This window comes from Protomyctophum parallelum (genome assembly GCF_964188405.1).
Source record: "Protomyctophum parallelum genome assembly, chromosome: 1".
NCBI classification, from domain to species: domain Eukaryota; kingdom Metazoa; phylum Chordata; class Actinopteri; order Myctophiformes; family Myctophidae; genus Protomyctophum; species Protomyctophum parallelum.
This window is the reverse complement of record NC_139697.1, coordinates 38,526,868-38,548,958: the sequence shown is the minus strand read 5'-3', so window position 1 is coordinate 38,548,958 and position 22,091 is coordinate 38,526,868. Positions and strand designations below refer to the sequence as shown.

General features: G+C 32.5%; 1 protein-coding gene across 1 annotated transcript in view; it reads right to left on the bottom strand.

Moving 5' to 3' along the window:
* The window catches only part of LOC310869712 (AT-rich interactive domain-containing protein 1A-like), a gene marked incomplete at its 5' end in the record, with an annotated part of 160,793 nt that overhangs the window by 9,674 nt on the left and 129,028 nt on the right, over positions 1–22,091 (bottom strand).

Here is a 22,091-nt window from a genome sequence, read left to right as displayed (position 1 = left end):
TGTAGTTTATGAGTTATTTAACTTAAACGCCCAATGCATTCTCTATGGCAATAGCACAAAATTTGGCATGCTACTAGTCCTACATACTTACACCTAGCAACCCCATTCTAGCCTACTTAGGTTCATCTTACGGTGGACATGTTTGCCTGAAAAGGAATCTTTGAAATGTTTCATAGTTTTAGAAATATAGTGCTTTCAAATTTGAGACATTTAACATGGGGCTCAATGACAGCTCTATAGGCACGTCAAAAGTCACTTTCACCTAGAAACTCCATTCACACTTTTTATTATTCAGCTTACTGTGGAGACACATGCTGGAACTTTTTTTTATTTTTATGTTTTGTAGTTTATGAGTTATTTAACTTAAACGCCCAATGCATTCTCTATGGCAATAGCACAAAATTTGGCATGCTACTAGTCCTACATACTTACACCTAGCAACCCCATTCTAGCCTACTTACGTTCATCTTACGGTGGACATGTTTGCCTGAAAAGGAATCTTTGAAATGTTTCATAGTTTTAGAAATATAGTGCTTTCAAATTTGAGACATTTAACATGGGGCTCAATGACAGCTCTATAGGCACGTCAAAAGTCACTTTCACCTAGAAACTCCATTCACACTTTTTATTATTCAGCTTACTGTGGAGACACATGCTGGAACTTTTTTTTATTTTTATGTTTTGTAGTTTATGAGTTATTTAACTTAAACGCCCAATGCATTCTCTATGGCAATAGCACAAAATGTGACATGCTACTAGTCCTACATACTTACACCTAGCAACCCCATTCTAGCCTACTTAGGTTCATCTTACGGTGGACATGTTTGCCTGAAAAGGAATCTTTGCCCATGTTCAAAAATGATGAAAAACAAGGTTTTTATTTTTTTCAAAATTTCAAAAAACGATGTTTTTTTTTTTTCCATTTTTTTCAAATCCTCAAAAATGATGAAAAACGGCGTGCTATAGTATGCTGTACGGTAGGGGCTATAGCCCATGGTCGAAAATGATGAAAAACGAGGTTAACATTTTTTTTCAAAATTTCAAAAAACAATGGACTATAACCCATGTTTTTTTTTTTTTTCATTTTTTTCAAATCCTCAAAAATAATGAAAAACGGCGTGCTATAGTATGCCGTACGGTAGGGGCTATAGCCCATGGTCGAAAATGATGAAAAACGAGGTTAACATTTTTTTTCAAAATTTCAAAAAACGATGGAATATAACCCATGTTTTGTTTTTTTTTTCATTTTTTTCAAATCCTCAAAAATGATGAAAAACGGCGTGCTATAGTATGCCGTACGGTAGGGGTTATAGCCCATTGTCGAAAATGATGAAAAACGAGGTTAACATTTTTTTTCAAAATTTCAAAAAACGATGGACTATAACCCATGTTTTTTTTTTTTTTTTTTTTTCAAATCCTCAAAAATGATGAAAAACGGCGTGCTATAGTATGCCGTACGGTAGGGGCTATAGCCCATGGTCGAAAATGATGAAAAACGAGGTTAACATTTTTTTTCAAAATTTCAAAAAACGATGGACTATAACCCATGTTTTTTTTTTTTTCATTTTTTTCAAATCCTCAAAAATGATGAAAAACGGCGTGCTATAGTATGCTGTACGGTAGGGGCTATAGCCCATGGTCGAAAATGATGAAAAACGAGGTTAACATTTTTTTTCAAAATTTCAAAAAACAATGGACTATAACCCATGTTTTTTTTTTTTTTCATTTTTTTCAAATCCTCAAAAATAATGAAAAACGGCGTGCTATAGTATGCCGTACGGTAGGGGCTATAGCCCATGGTCGAAAATGATGAAAAACGAGGTTAACATCTTTTTTCAAAATTTCAAAAAACGATGGACTATAACCCATGTTTTGTTTTTTTTTTCATTTTTTTCAAATCCTCAAAAATGATGAAAAACGGCGTGCTATAGTATGCCGTACGGTAGGGGCTATAGCCCATGGTCGAAAATGATGAAAAACGAGGTTAACACTTTTTTTTCAAAATTTCAAAAAACGATGGACTATAACCCATGTTTTTTTTTTTTTTCATTTTTTTCAAATCCTCAAAAATTATGAAAAACGGCGTGCTATAGTATGCCGTACGGTAGGGGCTATAGCCCATGGTCGGAAATGATGAAAAACGAGGTTAACATTTTTTTTCAATTTTTCAAAAAACGATGGACTATAACCCATGTTTTTTTTTTGTTTTTTTTTTTTCAAATCCTCAAAAATGATGAAAAACGGCGTGCTATAGTATGCCGTACGGTAGGGGCTATAGCCCATGGTCGAAAATGATGAAAAACGAGGTTAACATTTTTTTTCAATTTTTCAAAAAACGATGGACTATAACCCATGTTTTTTTTTTTTTTTCATTTTTTTCAAATCCTCAAAAATGATGAAAAACTGCGTGCTATAGTATGCCGTACGGTAGGGGCTATAGCCCATGGTCGAAAATGATGAAAAACGAGGTTAACATTTTTTTTCAAAATTTAAAAAAACGATGGACTATAACCCATGTTTTTTTTTTTGTTTTTTTTTTTTCAAATCCTCAAAAATAATGAAAAACGGCGTGCTATAGTATGCCGTACGGTAGGGGTTATAGCCCATTGTCGAAAATGATGAAAAACGAGGTTAACATTTTTTTTCAAAATTTCAAAAAACGATGGACTATAACCCATGTTTTTTTTTTTTTTTTTTTTTTCAAATCCTCAAAAATGATGAAAAACGGCGTGCTATAGTATGCCGTACGGTAGGGGCTATAGCCCATGGTCGAAAATGATGAAAAACGAGGTTAACATTTTTTTTCAAAATTTCAAAAAACGATGGACTATAACCCATGTTTTTTTTTTTTTCATTTTTTTCAAATCCTCAAAAATGATGAAAAACGGCGTGCTATAGTATGCCGCACGGTAGGGGCTATAGCCCATGGTCGGAAATGATGAAAAACGAGGTTAACATTTTTTTTCAATTTTTCAAAAAACGATGGACTATAACCCATGTTTTTTTTTTTTTTTTTTTTTTCAAATCCTCAAAAATGATGAAAAACGGCGTGCTATAGTATGCCGTACGGTAGGGGCTATAGCCCATGGTCGAAAATGATGAAAAACGAGGTTAACATTTTTTTTCAAAATTTCAAAAAACGATGGACTATAACCCATGTTTTTTTTTTTTTCATTTTTTTCAAATCCTCAAAAATGATGAAAAACGGCGTGCTATAGTATGCTGTACGGTAGGGGCTATAGCCCATGGTCGAAAATGATGAAAAACGAGGTTAACATTTTTTTTCAAAATTTCAAAAAACAATGGACTATAACCCATGTTTTTTTTTTTTTCATTTTTTTCAAATCCTCAAAAATAATGAAAAACAGCGTGCTATAGTATGCCGTACGGTAGGGGCTATAGCCCATGGTCGAAAATGATGAAAAACGAGGTTAACACTTTTTTTCCAAAATTTCAAAAAACGATGGATTATAACCCATGTTTTTTTTTTTTTTCATTTTTTTCAAATCCTCAAAAATGATGAAAAACGGCGTGCTATAGTATGCCGCACGGTAGGGGCTATAGCCCATGGTCGGAAATGATGAAAAACGAGGTTAACATTTTTTTTCAATTTTTCAAAAAACGATGGACTATAACCCATGTTTTTTTTTTTTTTTCATTTTTTTCAAATCCTCAAAAATGATGAAAAACAGCGTGCTATAGTATGCCGTACGGTAGGGGCTATAGCCCATGGTCGAAAATGATGAAAAACGAGGTTAACATTTTTTTTCAAAATTTCAAAAAACGATGGACTATAACCCATGTTTTTTTTTTTTTTTTTTTTTTTCAAATCCTCAAAAATGATGAAAAACGGCGTGCTATAGTATGCCGTACGGTAGGGGCTATAGCCCATGGTCGAAAATGATGAAAAACGAGGTTAACATTTTTTTTCAATTTTTCAAAAAACGATGGACTATAACCCATGTTTTTTTTTTTTTTTCATTTTTTTCAAATCCTCAAAAATGATGAAAAACTGCGTGCTATAGTATGCCGTACGGTAGGGGCTATAGCCCATGGTCGAAAATGATGAAAAACGAGGTTAACATTTTTTTTCAAAATTTAAAAAAACGATGGACTATAACCCATGTTTTTTTTTTTGTTTTTTTTTTTTCAAATCCTCAAAAATAATGAAAAACGGCGTGCTATAGTATGCCGTACGGTAGGGGTTATAGCCCATTGTCGAAAATGATGAAAAACGAGGTTAACATTTTTTTTCAAAATTTCAAAAAACGATGGACTATAACCCATGTTTTTTTTTTTTTTTTTTTTTTCAAATCCTCAAAAATGATGAAAAACGGCGTGCTATAGTATGCCGTACGGTAGGGGCTATAGCCCATGGTCGAAAATGATGAAAAACGAGGTTAACATTTTTTTTCAAAATTTCAAAAAACGATGGACTATAACCCATGTTTTTTTTTTTTTCATTTTTTTCAAATCCTCAAAAATGATGAAAAACGGCGTGCTATAGTATGCCGCACGGTAGGGGCTATAGCCCATGGTCGGAAATGATGAAAAACGAGGTTAACATTTTTTTTCAATTTTTCAAAAAACGATGGACTATAACCCATGTTTTTTTTTTTTTTTTTTTTTTCAAATCCTCAAAAATGATGAAAAACGGCGTGCTATAGTATGCCGTACGGTAGGGGCTATAGCCCATGGTCGAAAATGATGAAAAACGAGGTTAACATTTTTTTTCAAAATTTCAAAAAACGATGGACTATAACCCATGTTTTTTTTTTTTTCATTTTTTTCAAATCCTCAAAAATGATGAAAAACGGCGTGCTATAGTATGCTGTACGGTAGGGGCTATAGCCCATGGTCGAAAATGATGAAAAACGAGGTTAACATTTTTTTTCAAAATTTCAAAAAACAATGGACTATAACCCATGTTTTTTTTTTTTTCATTTTTTTCAAATCCTCAAAAATAATGAAAAACAGCGTGCTATAGTATGCCGTACGGTAGGGGCTATAGCCCATGGTCGAAAATGATGAAAAACGAGGTTAACACTTTTTTTCCAAAATTTCAAAAAACGATGGATTATAACCCATGTTTTTTTTTTTTTTCATTTTTTTCAAATCCTCAAAAATGATGAAAAACGGCGTGCTATAGTATGCCGCACGGTAGGGGCTATAGCCCATGGTCGGAAATGATGAAAAACGAGGTTAACATTTTTTTTCAATTTTTCAAAAAACGATGGACTATAACCCATGTTTTTTTTTTTTTTTCATTTTTTTCAAATCCTCAAAAATGATGAAAAACAGCGTGCTATAGTATGCCGTACGGTAGGGGCTATAGCCCATGGTCGAAAATGATGAAAAACGAGGTTAACATTTTTTTTCAAAATTTCAAAAAACGATGGACTATAACCCATGTTTTTTTTTTTTTTTTTTTTCAAATCCTCAAAAATGATGAAAAACGGCGTGCTATAGTATGCCGTACGGTAGGGGCTATAGCCCATGGTCGAAAATGATGAAAAACGAGGTTAACATTTTTTTTCAAATTTTCAAAAAACGATGGACTATAACCCATGTTTTTTTTTTTTTCATTTTTTTCAAATCCTCAAAAATGATGAAAAACGGCGTGCTATAGTATGCTGTACGGTAGGGGCTATAGCCCATGGTAGAAAATTATGAAAAACGAGGTTAACATTTTTTTTCAAAATTTCAAAAAACAATGGACTATAACCCATGTTTTTTTTTTTTTTCATTTTTTTCAAATCCTCAAAAATAATGAAAAACGGCGTGCTATAGTATGCCGTACGGTAGGGGCTATAGCCCATGGTCGAAAATGATGAAAAACGAGGTTAACATTTTTTTTCAAATTTTCAAAAAACGATGGACTATAACCCATGTTTTTTTTTTTTTTTTTTTAAATTCAAATCCTCAAAAATGATGAAAAACGGCGTGCTATAGTATGCCGTACGGTAGGGGTTATAGCCCATTGTCGAAAATGATGAAAAACGAGGTTAACATTTTTTTTCAAAATTTCAAAAAACGATGGACTATAACCCATGTTTTTTTTGTTTTTTTTTTTCAAATCCTCAAAAATGATGAAAAACGGCGTGCTATAGTATGCCGTACGGTAGGGGCTATAGCCCATGGTCGAAAATGATGAAAAACGAGGTTAACATTTTTTTTCAAATTTTCAAAAAACGATGGACTATAACCCATGTTTTTTTTTTTTTTTCTTTTTTTTTCAAATCCTCAAAAATGATGAAAAACGGCGTGCTATAGTATGCCGTACGGTAGGGGCTATAGCCCATGGTCGAAAATGATGAAAAACGAGGTTAACATTTTTTTTCAAATTTTCAAAAAACGATGGACTATAACCCATGTTTTGTTTTTTTTTTCATTTTTTTCAAATCCTCAAAAATAATGAAAAACAGCGTGCTATAGTATGCCGTACGGTAGGGGCTATAGCCCATGGTCGAAAATGATGAAAAACGAGGTTAACACTTTTTTTTCAAAATTTCAAAAAACGATGGATTATAACCCATGTTTTTTTTTTTTTTTCATTTTTTTCAAATCCTCAAAAATGATGAAAAACGGCGTGCTATAGTATGCCGCACGGTAGGGGCTATAGCCCATGGTCGGAAATGATGAAAAACGAGGTTAACATTTTTTTTCAATTTTTCAAAAAACGATGGACTATAACCCATGTTTTTTTTTTTTTTTCATTTTTTTCAAATCCTCAAAAATGATGAAAAACGGCGTGCTATAGTATGCCGTACGGTAGGGGCTATAGCCCATGGTCGAAAATGATGAAAAACGAGGTTAACATTTTTTTTCAATTTTTCAAAAAACGATGGACTATAACCCATGTTTTTTTTTTTTTTTCATTTTTTTCAAATCCTCAAAAATGATGAAAAACAGCGTGCTATAGTATGCCGTACGGTAGGGGCTATAGCCCATGGTCGAAAATGATGAAAAACGAGGTTCACATTTTTTTTCAATTTTTCAAAAAACAATGGACTATAACCCATGTTTTTTTTTTTTTTCATTTTTTTCAAATCCTCAAAAATAATGAAAAACAGCGTGCTATAGTATGCCGTACGGTAGGGGCTATAGCCCATGGTCGAAAATGATGAAAAACGAGGTTAACACTTTTTTTTCAAAATTTCAAAAAACGATGGATTATAACCCATGTTTTTTTTTTTTTTCATTTTTTTCAAATCCTCAAAAATGATGAAAAACGGCGTGCTATAGTATGCCGCACGGTAGGGGCTATAGCCCATGGTCGGAAATGATGAAAAACGAGGTTAACATTTTTTTCAAAATTTCAAAAAACGATGGACTATAACCCATGTTTTTTTTTTTTTCATTTTTTTCAAATCCTCAAAAATGATGAAAAACGGCGTGCTATAGTATGCCGCACGGTAGGGGCTATAGCCCATGGTCGGAAATGATGAAAAACGAGGTTAACATTTTTTTTCAATTTTTCAAAAAACGATGGACTATAACCCATGTTTTTTTTTTTTTTTCATTTTTTTCAAATCCTCAAAAATGATGAAAAACGGCGTGCTATAGTATGCCGTACGGTAGGGGCTATAGCCCATGGTCGAAAATGATGAAAAACGAGGTTAACATTTTTTTTCAATTTTTCAAAAAACGATGGACTATAACCCATGTTTTTTTTTTTTTTTCATTTTTTTCAAATCCTCAAAAATGATGAAAAACAGCGTGCTATAGTATGCCGTACGGTAGGGGCTATAGCCCATGGTCGAAAATGATGAAAAACGAGGTTAACATTTTTTTTCAACATTTAAAAAAACGATGGACTATAACCCATGTTTTTTTTTTTTTTTTTTTTTTTCAAATCCTCAAAAATAATGAAAAACGGCGTGCTATAGTATGCCGTACGGTAGGGGTTATAGCCCATTGTCGAAAATGATGAAAAACGAGGTTAACATTTTTTTTCAAAATTTCAAAAAACGATGGACTATAACCCATGTTTTTTTTTTTTTTTTTTTTTTCAAATCCTCAAAAATGATGAAAAACGGCGTGCTATAGTATGCCGTACGGTAGGGGCTATAGCCCATGGTCGAAAATGATGAAAAACGAGGTTAACATTTTTTTTCAAAATTTCAAAAAACGATGGACTATAACCCATGTTTTTTTTTTTTTCATTTTTTTCAAATCCTCAAAAATGATGAAAAACGGCGTGCTATAGTATGCTGTACGGTAGGGGCTATAGCCCATGGTCGAAAATGATGAAAAACGAGGTTAACATTTTTTTTCAAAATTTCAAAAAACAATGGACTATAACCCATGTTTTTTTTTTTTTCATTTTTTTCAAATCCTCAAAAATAATGAAAAACGGCGTGCTATAGTATGCCGTACGGTAGGGGCTATAGCCCATGGTCGAAAATGATGAAAAACGAGGTTAACATTTTTTTTCAAAATTTCAAAAAACGATGGACTATAACCCATGTTTTTTTTTTTTTTTTTTTTTTCAAATCCTCAAAAATGATGAAAAACTGCGTGCTATAGTATGCCGTACGGTAGGGGCTATAGCCCATGGTCGAAAATGATGAAAAACGAGGTTAACATTTTTTTTCAATTTTTCAAAAAACGATGGATTATAACCCATGTTTTTTTTTTTTTTCATTTTTTTCAAATCCTCAAAAATGATGAAAAACGGCGTGCTATAGTATGCCGCACGGTAGGGGCTATAGCCCATGGTCGGAAATGATGAAAAACGAGGTTAACATTTTTTTTCAATTTTTCAAAAAACGATGGACTATAACCCATGTTTTTTTTTTTTTTTCATTTTTTTCAAATCCTCAAAAATGATGAAAAACGGCGTGCTATAGTATGCCGTACGGTAGGGGCTATAGCCCATGGTCGAAAATGATGAAAAACGAGGTTAACATTTTTTTTCAATTTTTCAAAAAACGATGGACTATAACCCATGTTTTTTTTTTTTTTTTCATTTTTTTCAAATCCTCAAAAATGATGAAAAACAGCGTGCTATAGTATGCCGTACGGTAGGGGCTATAGCCCATGGTCGAAAATGATGAAAAACGAGGTTAACATTTTTTTTCAATTTTTCAAAAAACAATGGACTATAACCCATGTTTTTTTTTTTTTTCATTTTTTTCAAATCCTCAAAAATAATGAAAAACAGCGTGCTATAGTATGCCGTACGGTAGGGGCTATAGCCCATGGTCGAAAATGATGAAAAACGAGGTTAACACTTTTTTTTCAAAATTTCAAAAAACGATGGATTATAACCCATGTTTTTTTTTTTTTTCATTTTTTTCAAATCCTCAAAAATGATGAAAAACGGCGTGCTATAGTATGCCGCACGGTAGGGGCTATAGCCCATGGTCGGAAATGATGAAAAACGAGGTTAACATTTTTTTTCAAAATTTCAAAAAACGATGGACTATAACCCATGTTTTTTTTTTTTTTTTTTTTTTTCAAATCCTCAAAAATGATGAAAAACGGCGTGCTATAGTATGCCGCACGGTAGGGGCTATAGCCCATGGTCGGAAATGATGAAAAACGAGGTTAACATTTTTTTTCAATTTTTCAAAAAACGATGGACTATAACCCATGTTTTTTTTTTTTTTTCATTTTTTTCAAATCCTCAAAAATGATGAAAAACGGCGTGCTATAGTATGCCGTACGGTAGGGGCTATAGCCCATGGTCGAAAATGATGAAAAACGAGGTTAACATTTTTTTTCAATTTTTCAAAAAACGATGGATTATAACCCATGTTTTTTTTTTTTTTCATTTTTTTCAAATCCTCAAAAATGATGAAAAACGGCGTGCTATAGTATGCCGCACGGTAGGGGCTATAGCCCATGGTCGGAAATGATGAAAAACGAGGTTAACATTTTTTTTCAATTTTTCAAAAAACGATGGACTATAACCCATGTTTTTTTTTTTTTTTCATTTTTTTCAAATCCTCAAAAATGATGAAAAACGGCGTGCTATAGTATGCCGTACGGTAGGGGCTATAGCCCATGGTCGAAAATGATGAAAAACGAGGTTAACATTTTTTTTCAATTTTTCAAAAAACGATGGACTATAACCCATGTTTTTTTTTTTTTTTTCATTTTTTTCAAATCCTCAAAAATGATGAAAAACAGCGTGCTATAGTATGCCGTACGGTAGGGGCTATAGCCCATGGTCGAAAATGATGAAAAACGAGGTTAACATTTTTTTTCAATTTTTCAAAAAACAATGGACTATAACCCATGTTTTTTTTTTTTTTCATTTTTTTCAAATCCTCAAAAATAATGAAAAACAGCGTGCTATAGTATGCCGTACGGTAGGGGCTATAGCCCATGGTCGAAAATGATGAAAAACGAGGTTAACACTTTTTTTTCAAAATTTCAAAAAACGATGGATTATAACCCATGTTTTTTTTTCTTTTCATTTTTTTCAAATCCTCAAAAATGATGAAAAACGGCGTGCTATAGTATGCCGCACGGTAGGGGCTATAGCCCATGGTCGGAAATGATGAAAAACGAGGTTAACATTTTTTTTCAAAATTTCAAAAAACGATGGACTATAACCCATGTTTTTTTTTTTTTTTTTTTTTTCAAATCCTCAAAAATGATGAAAAACGGCGTGCTATAGTATGCCGCACGGTAGGGGCTATAGCCCATGGTCGGAAATGATGAAAAACGAGGTTAACATTTTTTTTCAATTTTTCAAAAAACGATGGACTATAACCCATGTTTTTTTTTTTTTTTCATTTTTTTCAAATCCTCAAAAATGATGAAAAACGGCGTGCTATAGTATGCCGTACGGTAGGGGCTATAGCCCATGGTCGAAAATGATGAAAAACGAGGTTAACATTTTTTTTCAATTTTTCAAAAAACGATGGATTATAACCCATGTTTTTTTTTTTTTTCATTTTTTTCAAATCCTCAAAAATGATGAAAAACGGCGTGCTATAGTATGCCGCACGGTAGGGGCTATAGCCCATGGTCGGAAATGATGAAAAACGAGGTTAACATTTTTTTTCAATTTTTCAAAAAACGATGGACTATAACCCATGTTTTTTTTTTTTTTTCATTTTTTTCAAATCCTCAAAAATGATGAAAAACGGCGTGCTATAGTATGCCGTACGGTAGGGGCTATAGCCCATGGTCGAAAATGATGAAAAACGAGGTTAACATTTTTTTTCAATTTTTCAAAAAACGATGGACTATAACCCATGTTTTTTTTTTTTTTTTCATTTTTTTCAAATCCTCAAAAATGATGAAAAACAGCGTGCTATAGTATGCCGTACGGTAGGGGCTATAGCCCATGGTCGAAAATGATGAAAAACGAGGTTAACATTTTTTTTCAATTTTTCAAAAAACAATGGACTATAACCCATGTTTTTTTTTTTTTTCATTTTTTTCAAATCCTCAAAAATAATGAAAAACAGCGTGCTATAGTATGCCGTACGGTAGGGGCTATAGCCCATGGTCGAAAATGATGAAAAACGAGGTTAACACTTTTTTTTCAAAATTTCAAAAAACGATGGATTATAACCCATGTTTTTTTTTTTTTTCATTTTTTTCAAATCCTCAAAAATGATGAAAAACGGCGTGCTATAGTATGCCGCACGGTAGGGGCTATAGCCCATGGTCGGAAATGATGAAAAACGAGGTTAACATTTTTTTTCAAAATTTCAAAAAACGATGGACTATAACCCATGTTTTTTTTTTTTTTTTTTTTTTCAAATCCTCAAAAATGATGAAAAACGGCGTGCTATAGTATGCCGCACGGTAGGGGCTATAGCCCATGGTCGGAAATGATGAAAAACGAGGTTAACATTTTTTTTAAATTTTTCAAAAAACGATGGACTATAACCCATGTTTTTTTTTTTTTTTCATTTTTTTCAAATCCTCAAAAATGATGAAAAACGGCGTGCTATAGTATGCCGTACGGTAGGGGCTATAGCCCATGGTCGAAAATGATGAAAAACGAGGTTAACATTTTTTTTCAATTTTTCAAAAAACGATGGACTATAACCCATGTTTTGTTTTTTTTTTCATTTTTTTCAAATCCTCAAAAATGATGAAAAACAGCGTGCTATAGTATGCCGTACGGTAGGGGCTATAGCCCATGGTCGAAAATGATGAAAAACGAGGTTAACATTTTTTTTCAAAATTTAAAAAAACGATGGACTATAACCCATGTTTTTTTTTTTTTTTTTTTTTTCAAATCCTCAAAAATAATGAAAAACGGCGTGCTATAGTATGCCGTACGGTAGGGGTTATAGCCCATTGTCGAAAATGATGAAAAACGAGGTTAACATTTTTTTTCAAAATTTCAAAAAACGATGGACTATAACCCATGTTTTTTTTTTTTTTTTTTTTTTCAAATCCTCAAAAATGATGAAAAACGGCGTGCTATAGTATGCCGTACGGTAGGGGCTATAGCCCATGGTCGAAAATGATGAAAAACGAGGTTAACATTTTTTTTCAAAATTTCAAAAAACGATGGACTATAACCCATGTTTTTTTTTTTTTAATTTTTTTCAAATCCTCAAAAATGATGAAAAACGGCGTGCTATAGTATGCTGTACGGTAGGGGCTATAGCCCATGGTCGAAAATGATGAAAAACGAGGTTAACATTTTTTTTCAAAATTTCAAAAAACAATGGACTATAACCCATGTTTTTTTTTTTTTCATTTTTTTCAAATCCTCAAAAATAATGAAAAACGGCGTGCTATAGTATGCCATACGGTAGGGGCTATAGCCCATGGTCGAAAATGATGAAAAACGAGGTTAACATTTTTTTTCAAAATTTCAAAAAACGATGGACTATAACCCATGTTTTTTTTTTTTTTTTTTTTTTCAAATCCTCAAAAATGATGAAAAACTGCGTGCTATAGTATGCCGTACGGTAGGGGCTATAGCCCATGGTCGGAAATGATGAAAAACGAGGTTAACATTTTTTTTCAATTTTTCAAAAAACAATGGACTATAACCCATGTTTTTTTTTTTTTTCATTTTTTTCAAATCCTCAAAAATAATGAAAAACAGCGTGCTATAGTATGCCGTACGGTAGGGGCTATAGCCCATGGTCGAAAATGATGAAAAACGAGGTTAACACTTTTTTTTCAAAATTTCAAAAAACGATGGATTATAACCCATGTTTTTTTTTTTTTTCATTTTTTTCAAATCCTCAAAAATGATGAAAAACGGCGTGCTATAGTATGCCGCACGGTAGGGGCTATAGCCCATGGTCGGAAATGATGAAAAACGAGGTTAACATTTTTTTTCAATTTTTCAAAAAACGATGGACTATAACCCATGTTTTTTTTTTTTTTTCATTTTTTTCAAATCCTCAAAAATGATGAAAAACAGCGTGCTATAGTATGCCGTACGGTAGGGGCTATAGCCCATGGTCGAAAATGATGAAAAACGAGGTTAACATTTTTTTTCAAAATTTCAAAAAACGATGGACTATAACCCATGTTTTTTTTTTTTTTCATTTTTTTCAAATCCTCAAAAATGATGAAAAACTGCGTGCTATAGTATGCCGTACGGTAGGGGCTATAGCCCATGGTCGAAAATGATGAAAAACAAGGTTAACATTTTTTTTCAAAATTTAAAAAAACGATGGACTATAACCCATGTTTTTTTTTTTTTTTTTTTTTTTTCAAATCCTCAAAAATAATGAAAAACGGCGTGCTATAGTATGCCGTACGGTAGGGGTTATAGCCCATTGTCGAAAATGATGAAAAACGAGGTTAACATTTTTTTTCAAAATTTCAAAAAACGATGGACTATAACCCATGTTTTTTTTTTTCTTTTTTTTCAAATCCTCAAAAATGATGAAAAACGGCGTGCTATAGTATGCTGTACGGTAGGGGCTATAGCCCATGGTCGAAAATTATGAAAAACGAGGTTAACATTTTTTTTCAAAATTTCAAAAAACAATGGACTATAACCCATGTTTTTTTTTTTTTTCATTTTTTTCAAATCCTCAAAAATAATGAAAAACGGCGTGCTATAGTATGCCGTACGGTAGGGGCTATAGCCCATGGTCGAAAATGATGAAAAACGAGGTTAACATTTTTTTTCAAAATTTCAAAAAACGATGGACTATAACCCATGTTTGTTTTTTTTTTTCATTTTTTTCAAATCCTCAAAAATGATGAAAAACGGCGTGCTATAGTATGCCGTACGGTAGGGGCTATAGCCCATGGTCGAAAATGATGAAAAACGAGGTTAACATTTTTTTTCAAAATTTCAAAAAACGATGGACTATAACCCATGTTTTTTTTTTTTTTCATTTTTTTCAAATCCTCAAAAATAATGAAAAACAGCGTGCTATAGTATGCCGTACGGTAGGGGCTATAGCCCATGGTCGAAAATGATGAAAAACGAGGTTAACACTTTTTTTTCAAAATTTCAAAAAACGATGGATTATAACCCATGTTTTTTTTTTTTTTCATTTTTTTCAAATCCTCAAAAATGATGAAAAACGGCGTGCTATAGTATGCCGCACGGTAGGGGCTATAGCCCATGGTCGGAAATGATGAAAAACGAGGTTAACATTTTTTTTCAATTTTTCAAAAAACGATGGACTATAACCCATGTTTTTTTTTTTTTTTCATTTTTTTCAAATCCTCAAAAATGATGAAAAACGGCGTGCTATAGTATGCCGTACGGTAGGGGCTATAGCCCATGGTCGAAAATGATGAAAAACGAGGTTAACATTTTTTTTCAATTTTTCAAAAAACGATGGACTATAACCCATGTTTTTTTTTTTTTTTCATTTTTTTCAAATCCTCAAAAATGATGAAAAACAGCGTGCTATAGTATGCCGTACGGTAGGGGCTATAGCCCATGGTCGAAAATGATGAAAAACGAGGTTAACATTTTTTTTCAATTTTTCAAAAAACAATGGACTATAACCCATGTTTTTTTTTTTTTCATTTTTTTCAAATCCTCAAAAATAATGAAAAACAGCGTGCTATAGTATGCCGTACGGTAGGGGCTATAGCCCATGGTCGAAAATGATGAAAAACGAGGTTAACACTTTTTTTTCAAAATTTCAAAAAACGATGGACTATAACCCATGTTTTTTTTTTTTTTTCATTTTTTTCAAATCCTCAAAAATGATGAAAAACAGCGTGCTATAGTATGCCGTACGGTAGGGGCTATAGCCCATGGTCGAAAATGATGAAAAACGAGGTTAACATTTTTTTTCAAAATTTCAAAAAACGATGGACTATAACCCATGTTTTTTTTTTTTTTTCATTTTTTTCAAATCCTCAAAAATGATGAAAAACAGCGTGCTATAGTATGCCGTACGGTAGGGGCTATAGCCCATGGTCGAAAATGATGAAAAACGAGGTTAACATTTTTTTTCAAAATTTCAAAAAACGATGGACTATAACCCATGTTTTTTTTTTTTTCATTTTTTTCAAATCCTCAAAAATGATGAAAAACGGCGTGCTATAGTATGCCGTACGGTAGGGGCTATAGCCCATGGTCGAAAATGATGAAAAACAAGGTTAACATTTTTTTTCAAAATTTAAAAAAACGATGGACTATAACCCATGTTTTTTTTTTTTTTTTTTTTTTTTTCAAATCCTCAAAAATAATGAAAAACGGCGTGCTATAGTATGCCGTACGGTAGGGGTTATAGCCCATTGTCGAAAATGATGAAAAACGAGGTTAACATTTTTTTTCAAAATTTCAAAAAACGATGGACTATAACCCATGTTTTTTTTTCTTTTTTTTTTCAAATCCTCAAAAATGATGAAAAACGGCGTGCTATAGTATGCCGTACGGTAGGGGCTATAGCCCATGGTCGAAAATGATGAAAAACGAGGTTAACATTTTTTTTCAAAATTTCAAAAAACGATGGACTATAACCCATGTTTTTTTTTTTCATTTTTTTCAAATCCTCAAAAATGATGAAAAACGGCTTGCTATAGTATGCTGTACGGTAGGGGCTATAGCCCATGGTCGAAAATGATGAAAAACGAGGTTAACATTTTTTTTCAAATTTTCAAAAAACAATGGACTATAACCCATGTTTTTTTTTGTTTTCATTTTTTTCAAATCCTCAAAAATAATGAAAAACGGCGTGCTATAGTATGCCGTACGGTAGGGGCTATAGCCCATGGTCGAAAATGATGAAAAACGAGGTTAACATTTTTTTTCAAAATTTCAAAAAACGATGGACTATAACCCATGTTTTTTTTTTGTTTTTTTTTTTTCAAATCCTCAAAAATGATGAAAAACGGCGTGCTATAGTATGCCGCACGGTAGGGGCTATAGCCCATGGTCGAAAATGATGAAAAACGAGGTTAACATTTTTTTTCAAAATTTCAAAAAACGATGGACTATAACCCATGTTTTTTTTTTTTTTTCATTTTTTTCAAATCCTCAAAAATGATGAAAAACAGCGTGCTATAGTATGCCGTACGGTAGGGGCTATAGCCCATGGTCGAAAATGATGAAAAACGAGGTTAACATTTTTTTTCAAAATTTCAAAAAACGATGGACTATAACCCATGTTTTTTTTTTTTTCATTTTTTTCAAATCCTCAAAAATGATGAAAAACGGCGTGCTATAGTATGCCGTACGGTAGGGGCTATAGCCCATGGTCGAAAATGATGAAAAACAAGGTTAACATTTTTTTTCAAAATTTAAAAAAACGATGGACTATAACCCATGTTTTTTTTTTTTTTTTTTTTTTTTTCAAATCCTCAAAAATAATGAAAAACGGCGTGCTATAGTATGCCGTACGGTAGGGGTTATAGCCCATTGTCGAAAATGATGAAAAACGAGGTTAACATTTTTTTTCAAAATTTCAAAAAACGATGGACTATAACCCATGTTTTTTTTTCTTTTTTTTTTCAAATCCTCAAAAATGATGAAAAACGGCGTGCTATAGTATGCCGTACGGTAGGGGCTATAGCCCATGGTCGAAAATGATGAAAAACGAGGTTAACATTTTTTTTCAAAATTTCAAAAAACGATGGACTATAACCCATGTTTTTTTTTTTCATTTTTTTCAAATCCTCAAAAATGATGAAAAACGGCTTGCTATAGTATGCTGTACGGTAGGGGCTATAGCCCATGGTCGAAAATGATGAAAAACGAGGTTAACATTTTTTTTCAAATTTTCAAAAAACAATGGACTATAACCCATGTTTTTTTTTGTTTTCATTTTTTTCAAATCCTCAAAAATAATGAAAAACGGCGTGCTATAGTATGCCGTACGGTAGGGGCTATAGCCCATGGTCGAAAATGATGAAAAACGAGGTTAACATTTTTTTTCAAAATTTCAAAAAACGATGGACTATAACCCATGTTTTTTTTTTTTTTTTTTTTTTTCAAATCCTCAAAAATGATGAAAAACGGCGTGCTATAGTATGCCGTACGGTAGGGGCTATAGCCCATGGTCGAAAATGATGAAAAACGAGGTTAACATTTTTTTTCAATTTTTCAAAAAACGATGGACTATAACCCATGTTTTTTTTTTTTTTTCATTTTTTTCAAATCCTCAAAAATGATGAAAAACAGCGTGCTATAGTATGCCGTACGGTAGGGGCTATAGCCCATGGTCGAAAATGATGAAAAACGAGGTTAACATTTTTTTTCAAAATTTCAAAAAACGATGGACTATAACCCATGTTTTTTTTTATTTTTATTTTTTTCAAATCCTCAAAAATGATGAAAAACGGCGTGCTATAGTATGCCGTACGGTAGGGGCTATAGCCCATGGTCGAAAATGATGAAAAACAAGGTTAACATTTTTTTTCAAAATTTAAAAAAACGATGGACTATAACCCATGTTTTTTTTTTTTTTTCATTTTTTTCAAATCCTCAAAAATAATGAAAAACGGCGTGCTATAGTATGCCGTACGGTAGGGGCTATAGCCCATGGTCGAAAATGATGAAAAACGAGGTTAACATTTTTTTTCAAAATTTCAAAAAACGATGGACTATAACCCATGTTTTTTTTTTTTTTTCATTTTTTTCAAATCCTCAAAAATGATGAAAAACAGCGTGCTATAGTATGCCGTACGGTAGGGGCTATAGCCCATGGTCGAAAATGATGAAAAACGAGGTTAACATTTTTTTTCAAAATTTCAAAAAACGATGGACTATAACCCATGTTTTTTTTTTTTTTCATTTTTTTCAAATCCTCAAAAATGATGAAAAACGGCGTGCTATAGTATGCCGTACGGTAGGGGCTATAGCCCATGGTCGAAAATGATGAAAAACAAGGTTAACATTTTTTTTCAAAATTTAAAAAAACGATGGACTATAACCCATGTTTTTTTTTTTTTTAATTTTTTTCAAATCCTCAAAAATAATGAAAAACGGCGTGCTATAGTATGCCGTACGGTAGGGGTTATAGCCCATTGTCGAAAATGATGAAAAACGAGGTTAACATTTTTTTTCAAAATTTCAAAAAACGATGGACTATAACCCATGTTTTTTTTTTTTTTTTTTTTCAAATCCTCAAAAATGATGAAAAACGGCGTGCTATAGTATGCCGTACGGTAGGGGCTATAGCCCATGGTCGAAAATGATGAAAAACGAGGTTAACATTTTTTTTCAAAATTTCAAAAAACTATGGACTATAACCCATGTTTTTTTTTTTTTCATTTTTTTCAAATCCTCAAAAATGATGAAAAACGGCTTGCTATAGTATGCTGTACGGTAGGGGCTATAGCCCATGGTCGAAAATGATGAAAAACGAGGTTAACATTTTTTTTCAAAATTTCAAAAAACAATGGACTATAACCCATGTTTTTTTTTGTTTTCATTTTTTTCAAATCCTCAAAAATAATGAAAAACGGCGTGCTATAGTATGCCGTACGGTAGGGGCTATAGCCCATGGTCGAAAATGATGAAAAACGAGGTTAACATTTTTTTTCAAAATTTCAAAAAACGATGGACTATAACCCATGTTTTTTTTTTTTTTAATTTTTTTCAAATCCTCAAAAATGATGAAAAACGGCGTGCTATAGTATGCCGTACGGTAGGGGCTATAGCCCATGGTCGAAAATGATGAAAAACGAGGTTAACATTTTTTTTCAATTTTTCAAAAAACGATGGACTATAACCCATGTTTTTTTTTTTTTTTCATTTTTTTCAAATCCTCAAAAATGATGAAAAACAGCGTGCTATAGTATGCCGTACGGTAGGGGCTATAGCCCATGGTCGAAAATGATGAAAAACGAGGTTAACATTTTTTTTCAAAATTTCAAAAAACGATGGACTATAACCCATGTTTTTTTTTTTTTTCATTTTTTTCAAATCCTCAAAAATGATGAAAAACGGCGTGCTATAGTATGCCGTACGGTAGGGGCTATAGCCCATGGTCGAAAATGATGAAAAACAAGGTTAACATTTTTTTTCAAAATTTAAAAAAACGATGGACTATAACCCATGTTTTTTTTTTTTTTTCATTTTTTTCAAATCCTCAAAAATAATGAAAAACGGCGTGCTATAGTATGCCGTACGGTAGGGGTTATAGCCCATTGTCGAAAATGATGAAAAACGAGGTTAACATTTTTTTTCAAAATTTCAAAAAACGATGGACTATAACCCATGTTTTTTTTTTTTTTTTTTTTTTTCAAATCCTCAAAAATAATGAAAAACGGCGTGCTATAGTATGCCGTACGGTAGGGGTTATAGCCCATTGTCGAAAATGATGAAAAACGAGGTTAACATTTTTTTTCAAAATTTCAAAAAACGATGGACTATAACCCATGTTTCTTTTTTTTTTTTTTTTTCAAATCCTCAAAAATGATGAAAAACGGCGTGCTATAGTATGCCGTACGGTAGGGGCTATAGCCCATGGTCGAAAATGATGAAAAACGAGGTTAACATTTTTTTTCAAAATTTCAAAAAACGATGGACTATAACCCATGTTTTTTTTTTTTTCATTTTTTTAAATCCTCAAAAATGATGAAAAACGGCGTGCTATAGTATGCCGTACGGTAGGGGCTATAGCCCATGGTCGAAAATGATGAAAAACGAGGTTAACACTTTTTTTTCAAAATTTCAAAAAACGATGGATTATAACCCATGTTTTTTTTTTTTTCATTTTTTTCAAATCCTCAAAAATGATGAAAAACGGCGTGCTATAGTATGCCGCACGGTAGGGGCTATAGCCCATGGTCGGAAATGATGAAAAACGAGGTTAACATTTTTTTTCAATTTTTCAAAAAACGATGGACTATAACCCATGTTTTTTTTTTTTTTTCATTTTTTTCAAATCCTCAAAAATGATGAAAAACAGCGTGCTATAGTATGCCGTACGGTAGGGGCTATAGCCCATGGTCGAAAATGATGAAAAACGAGGTTAACATTTTTTTTCAAAATTTCAAAAAACGATGGACTATAACCCATGTTTCTTTTTTTTTTTTTTTTCAAATCCTCAAAAATGATGAAAAACGGCGTGCTATAGTATGCCGTACGGTAGGGGCTATAGCCCATGGTCGAAAATGATGAAAAACGAGGTTAACATTTTTTTTCAAAATTTCAAAAAACGATGGACTATAACCCATGTTTTTTTTTTTTTCATTTTTTTAAATCCTCAAAAATGATGAAAAACGGCGTGCTATAGTATGCCGTACGGTAGGGGCTATAGCCCATGGTCGAAAATGATGAAAAACGAGGTTAACACTTTTTTTTCAAAATTTCAAAAAACGATGGATTATAACCCATGTTTTTTTTTTTTTTCATTTTTTTCAAATCCTCAAAAATGATGAAAAACGGCGTGCTATAGTATGCCGCACGGTAGGGGCTATAGCCCATGGTCGGAAATGATGAAAAACGAGGTTAACATTTTTTTTCAATTTTTCAAAAAACGATGGACTATAACCCATGTTTTTTTTTTTTTTTCATTTTTTTCAAATCCTCAAAAATGATGAAAAACAGCGTGCTATAGTATGCCGTACGGTAGGGGCTATAGCCCATGGTCGAAAATGATGAAAAACGAGGTTAACATTTTTTTTCAAAATTTCAAAAAACGATGGACTATAACCCATGTTTCTTTTTTTTTTTTTTTTTCAAATCCTCAAAAATTATGAAAAACGGCGTGCTATAGTATGCCGTACGGTAGGGGCTATAGCCCATGGTCGAAAATGATGAAAAACGAGGTTAACATTTTTTTTCAAAATTTCAAAAAATGATGGACTATAACCCATGTTTTTTTTTTTTTCATTTTTTTAAATCCTCAAAAATGATGAAAAACGGCGTGCTATAGTATGCCGTACGGTAGGGGCTATAGCCCATGGTCGAAAATGATGAAAAACGAGGTTAACACTTTTTTTTCAAAATTTCAAAAAACGATGGATTATAACCCATGTTTTTTTTTTTTTTCATTTTTTTCAAATCCTCAAAAATGATGAAAAACGGCGTGCTATAGTATGCCGCACGGTAGGGGCTATAGCCCATGGTCGGAAATGATGAAAAACGAGGTTAACATTTTTTTTCAATTTTTCAAAAAACGATGGACTATAACCCATGTTTTTTTTTTTTTTTCATTTTTTTCAAATCCTCAAAAATGATGAAAAACTGCGTGCTATAGTATGCCGTACGGTAGGGGCTATAGCCCATGGTCGAAAATGATGAAAAACAAGGTTAACATTTTTTTTCAAAATTTAAAAAAACGATGGACTATAACCCATGTTTTTTTTTTTTTTTTTTTTTTTTCAAATCCTCAAAAATAATGAAAAACGGCGTGCTATAGTATGCCGTACGGTAGGGGTTATAGCCCATTGTCGAAAATGATGAAAAACGAGGTTAACATTTTTTTTCAAAATTTCAAAAAACGATGGACTATAACCCATGTTTTTTTTTTTCATTTTTTTCAAATCCTCAAAAATGATGAAAAACGGCGTGCTATAGTATGCTGTACGGTAGGGGCTATAGCCCATGGTCGAAAATTATGAAAAACGAGGTTAACATTTTTTTTCAAAATTTCAAAAAACAATGGACTATAACCCATGTTTTTTTTTTTTTTCATTTTTTTCAAATCCTCAAAAATAATGAAAAACGGCGTGCTATAGTATGCCGTACGGTAGGGGGCTATAGCCCATGGTCGAAAATG